Source organism: Notolabrus celidotus, chromosome 17 (genome assembly GCF_009762535.1).
Source record: "Notolabrus celidotus isolate fNotCel1 chromosome 17, fNotCel1.pri, whole genome shotgun sequence".
In the NCBI taxonomy this organism is placed as follows: domain Eukaryota; kingdom Metazoa; phylum Chordata; class Actinopteri; order Labriformes; family Labridae; genus Notolabrus; species Notolabrus celidotus.
Window position 1 is genome coordinate 27,310,334 of NC_048288.1, and position 5,917 is coordinate 27,316,250.

The window sequence follows — 5,917 nt, forward strand, 5'->3', positions numbered from 1 at the left end:
GATGGTGATGATGTTGATGGGAACTGTCTGAAAAAGTTGCATTAATATTGTAGATTAGCTTTATGGTCGAGAGTATTCTACTTCAGTCATGTGTGGTCTGTCTTCAGCTAACATTAGCTACCTCTAGCAAGCAGCTGCTAACTAGCAGGAGTTGAACATTGCTGTTTCTGTAGGAAAATGATGGTGATGATGATGGGGACTGTCTGAAAAAGTTGCATTAATATTGTAGATTAGCTTTATGGTCGAGAGTACGCTACATCAGCCATGTGCTGCCTGTCTTTAGCTTACATTATCTACTGCTAGCAAGCAGCTGCTAGCTAGCAGGAGTTGAAAATAGCTGATTCCAACCAGCTTTAGTATTTAAAAAAATCCTAGATACTTTCTGAGTGACTTAATTGGATTTAAACTGTTTGTGGTTGATGTTAACTCTTTAAGCACATAATTAATTGAGTGTGCATTTTAAATGACGTTGAATACATTTTTACCTATAATTTCAGATTTTCATTTCATTGCATTGCAGTTCTCTTATTTATATTTTTCCATTGTGTCAAAAAATCCTAAGCCTCAATAATGCACAGTCCAGGCTCCCTCCTGTCACCTTTCTCACACCCCTACCTTCTGCAATGTGGACCACATGTAAAGGGAACAGGGGGTTTTACCCTTTAGCAGAAGGGCCCTAATAATTCCACTGGACATTTTCTGCAGAATATGAACTGGGGGACTCCTTCACCACCACTCCCCTGCGTCTGTTATCCTCTTTCTTACAGCAGCCACAAGTGGATCTGCCAGCTTATGTTTCAGGGTCCTGAGCAGCAAATGATCTCTTCAAGTAAGGCCGAAGATAAAGAGAATAAGTCTTTAGTTTTCTGCTGAGAGAGGCTGAAGAAAAGAAAAAGACACTTCCTGTCATACTTGTCCTCTAATATAAAGCACAGCGCTGGTGTTAAAGAGCAAGCTCTATATCTCCTCCAATCTTTGCTTCGCTCTGCTTTCTCAATTGTTCGGCCTTGCTGACCACTGTATGAGACTAAAGCCTCTACAGAGAGATATTGACCCGGCTGCGCACAAGCTAAATGAGTTTTGAGGATGTGTTTTTTTTTCACCCTGTAAATCTACCTTACCCATACAGAAGTTTGGAACTCTACCCTTTAAACCTCAGTGCTCAGATTAGACGGTATAAATAATGGATGCAGACATTATGACGTCAACTACTGCTCTGTCAAATGCACTTTTAAGAAGCCTCATTTTGACCGTCATCATGTTGATTTTCTGAGTCCCATGTGACCATATGGAGACAACATGGTGGAACTGAAGAGCATCAAGGAGTTTGAGAAAGCTAAGTTCTTAAAGCCACATAGTTTGACCCGATGCTAATTGTTTATCTGACAAATAAGATTTCATGTTTCAAACAGAATGGTGGAAGTTTGGTTGTTGTTGACGGGTGTTATTAATTCATCCATCCCCAGAGGCCAAGAGAGCTTCTTAAATGTGGCATGGACTCAATATAGCACTGAATTGTTCTTGTGTGGTCTGAGAGGACATAGTGGAATAAACTGCACAGCAAGCCACATATTTTAGTCTGGATTTTGCTTTTAAAGTCACCGGATGGCCCTCAAAAGTTAGTAAATGATTTGGCCGATGCAGCACACAGCAAACAGCTTGCAGCTTTTACGGATCACTAAAAGCCATAAAAGTCCTAATTTTAAGACTTGATGTAAACAATGGATGGATCATTTCGAGTAAACTTCTTTTAAGTAAGAATGAAATCAAGTAGCTTAGTATAACTATGAGGGGCCATGGTGCAAATGTTTTTCGGGGTCTCCTTCCAACCAGCCAATGAACTGAACCGCAAGCCAGCATCTGTAGTGACACATTTATCTGCACTAATATGAGTCTGGTCCTGCTGGAGGTTTCTGCCTTGTAAAGGAAGTTTGTCCATTTGCTGTAGCTTGCTAAATGCTCCTGTCTTTTCCTCTCTCTCCTCTCTCTCTCCTCTCTCTCCTATCACTTACTTTAACTCTCCCTGTCCCATTAAAGTTACTAACCATAGACCTTTCTAGAGTCCTTGAGCTCCCTTGTCTCGTAGGTTCCTCTGAGCTGCTGTAGACGTCCTGCTGCTGTGGATGTGCCAGACTTCAGCTACTACAACTACTACCATCCACTCATCTCTCTCTCTCTTTCTCTTATTCTCCTCTGTCCTTCTTCCTTGAGATCAGACTGAGTCCTGTCTGTAAGATGGGACTGGATCTCATCCTGTCTAGATGTTGGGTCTCTGTCAATAATATAACAGAGTACCATCTAGACCTGCTCTGTGGAAGTATGGTGTCAAAATTTGATCACAAACATGTTAATATGATGTTAATATAATGGCAGTTATGGGCTTTCACCATGGCCTTTAGAAGTGCATGGTCCTGTACTTACGCCAGTGATCAAGTCATCTAAACAGACCAGAGACATTTTAAAAGCGTGGTCAATTCTGCTCCAAAGTTTGGCCTTCTTTATGAGGCTCTATAGGGATTAACTCACTCCTGGCGCCAGCCTCAAGTGGCCACTTTAGGAACTGCAGCTCATAGCACTTTAATTTCTCTGCTCAGGTAGTTGTCTCTTGGGTTCAAATCCACTGCCCTGTTGCAAAAGGTGCAGGACTCAGACAAATATTCTGAAAGCTGGTCCACACTAAAAGCAGACTCGTGTGCATCCATCTGTTGGGATTGCAGTTTTAGCCCACAGAGAAGTCTGCTCCCTGGGCAGTGTGGAAATAAACTGTGCCAGTGATCACATAGCATCATAGAAGGATTATCTGCAGCACTCTATTAAAGCCTGGAAGTAAATACGGGGTGTATTTCCTCAAGATCAAGCAGCTTTCACTGCCCACTCTAAACCCACTGTAACTGCAGAAGACAATGAAATTAATCTGTGTGCAGAAATGGACACAACACTGAAGTGACAGTTGGTTTGTTATTCCCTTTCTGAAAGATAATGGCGCTGAGAATGAAGTGATAACAGTTAGAGGAAGAAAAAAAGAGGGCCAGTTTTCATTATTTCTGAGTTCTGTTTGGTTTAATTCAACCTTCTTTATCAGTCTGCGAGAGAAATTTGTCTGCAGACAGAATTTCAAATAAAAATGCATAAGGTATCACCTCTTCCTGCACCGTGCAGTGAAACATCATTTGATAACACCGGATAGGGCGTGAGTTGCACAATGCAGTTCAGTAAAATAAGAATAGATGAGCTTTTTCTTCAAGCCACATGTCATTCCACGTGCAAAAAGTTCATTTTCCAGCAAAATAAGAAGCTCTCATCAAAGACAGAAGACCACGCACTGTTAACTCCAGCAATTTAAGGAGCTTTCCTCTTAGCCCACCCGAACATCCTCCTCCCTGTCTGTACTCTCTCTGGTTCTCTGCTTGCTGACACATTGCTTCCAAAATGTACCAGCAGCTCTCAGCTCCTGCCCAGAGGGACATTGATCTCAGGTCACTGAGTATGGGCAGCCATTGAAGGGCCTTAACAACTCTCCAATGCGCCCTGCTGGAGAAATAATGCATGAGCCACCTCCAAATTACATCATCCATATTCACTATTTAGCAAGGGTCTAAATAGAGGCTAGTTTGACCTGTGGGAATAAAGTTGGTTCTTAGTGGTAATTAACTAAAGCCTGAATTACTGGAGAAGTTTTGGAAGCAAATGTTTACAAATGAACAAGTTTGAGAAGAAATATAAAGAGAAACCTTGAGGGTCTGCTTTTGAGCAAACTGCAGAACTCGTGATCTCCAGAAGTAGACTGGCATTAGCAGAACTCCGTAAGACACAACCTGGAATCTGTAGGGTAAAAAACAAGAGAGACCATCACTGTTTTTAAAGTCAAGTATGGGTTTTAATCACATTTCACAGACCTCTACTTAAGCTAAAGCCAATGCCAACGCTAAAGTCAAGTGTAGCTTGGTTTCTATACATATATTTGTATATCATTTTAATCAAACTGTAAAAAATTGACTGAAAAGACTGGAAAAAACAAACATTTTGCTGATTCATTTTGTCAAATTACTATAGGAGGCACAACTTAAAGCTGCTGTTGGTAGTCCTGGAATAAACATCAGTTCAGGGAGAGATTTTTAATGTCAACACTACTCCTCCACACCAGATTTCCTCTCACTACATCCCTCTCCCCCACTCTCTGCTCCTGTAAGCCCCGCCCACAAATAGGAGGAAGGCTCTGATTGGTCAGAGCTGACGGGAGCGATTGTAATTTATAGATTGCTGGATAAACAGGCAGAGGAAAACACAGAGATCTCGCCCTAATCTCTAAATACCTCATTTATTGATGGCTGTTGATGAGTGTTATCACTTTTTTTGCCAAACACAGTACAAAATAAGTAGAGGTTTTTTTACCCCAATCCTACCAACTGCAGCTTTAAGTTTCCTGAGCTCTGTCTCGTTGCCTTCCACTGATCCAAGAATCCTTGGCTTCTTACTTTTCTACTCTTTTTATTTCCTAAATTGAGCTCTTACTATTCTTTTATTGTTTTTATTTATTACTATATTTGTGTATTTTAATAACTACAGCACTTTGGTCAACTGAGGTTGTTTTTAAATGTGCTTTATAAGTAAATCTTGACTTGACTTGATCAAGACAATGGGATTAGCTCAGGAAAACAAGAGGATACAATATCATATCAGATATGCTACTTCTCCAAATATGTGAAAGGCACTGGGGGGAGTTTATAACTGATTTTAAAACAGTCTCACTCTTATATAGATGCCTATCCATGATCTACAAAGTAAATTAGATTAACAGTTGGTTTTCTCTTCACACAGATTTTTTGCAACAGCTGAGTCCTTACTTGTCACTCCCCCCTAAAGTGTCTCTGTTTAGAGATCTACTGGCAGTGAGAAGTAAGTCAGCAAACAGGAGAAGTTTGTTTCCTTGAGATCATTCTCTTTTGACATCATGTTTTTTGCTCATGGCAAATACTTGAGCAGGATTAGCACAAAGACATTTGTTAATCATTTTACATAGCAACAAATCAATCCATTACCTCATCACTCTGCATCCTGCAAAAAGATGTGTGGAAGAAAGACAAGAAGCATTAAAAAGACGACCTGTATTCATTCATTCCCTTCAAAACAAATGTATGCTTTGGCAAGAGCACACAGTTGGTGATGGTGCTCATGGGAAATGCAGTCTTGGAAACCACGACCGATTTCATGCAAAGGTGTCGCCAGAATCAGCACAATATTTAAGTTCCTCACAGTCAATCAATCAATCTTTATTTGTACAGCACCAAATCACAACAAACATTATCTCAAGACTCTTTACAAACAGAGCAGGTCCAGACCGTACTCTATGTTATACAGGAGATACAGGATACAGGAGAGCAAGACTAGACACACTGGTGAAGAAGTCCAGCTCAGTCCTGGACCCTGTGGAGGTGGTGGCTGACAGGAGGATTATGGCCAATCTGTCGTCTTTGATGAATATTTCTTTTTTTTTTTTAGATATATATTCTGATAGATTAGATATATATTGACATAGAGAACGGTCTAGACCTCCTATGTTTGTAAGTGTCTTGAGATAACGTTTGTTGGGATTTGGCGCTATACAAATAAAGATTGATTGATTGATTGATATGTTATATTATTAACAGAAACCCAACATCAGGACAGGATAAGATCCAGTCCCATCTTACAGACAGGACTCAGTCTGATCTCATCTTAATCCACCATGAGCAGAGCACTTTGCAGCATTTAGCAAGTTACAGTGGCAAGGACAAACTTCCTTTAACAGGCAGAAACCTCCAGCAGGACTAGACTCGTGTTAGAAAGCCATCTGCCTTGACAGAATTGGGGTTGGAAAGAGGGATAGAGGAGAATAATAGAGAGAGAAAGAGATGACAGTGATGTCAGTGTGCCTGAT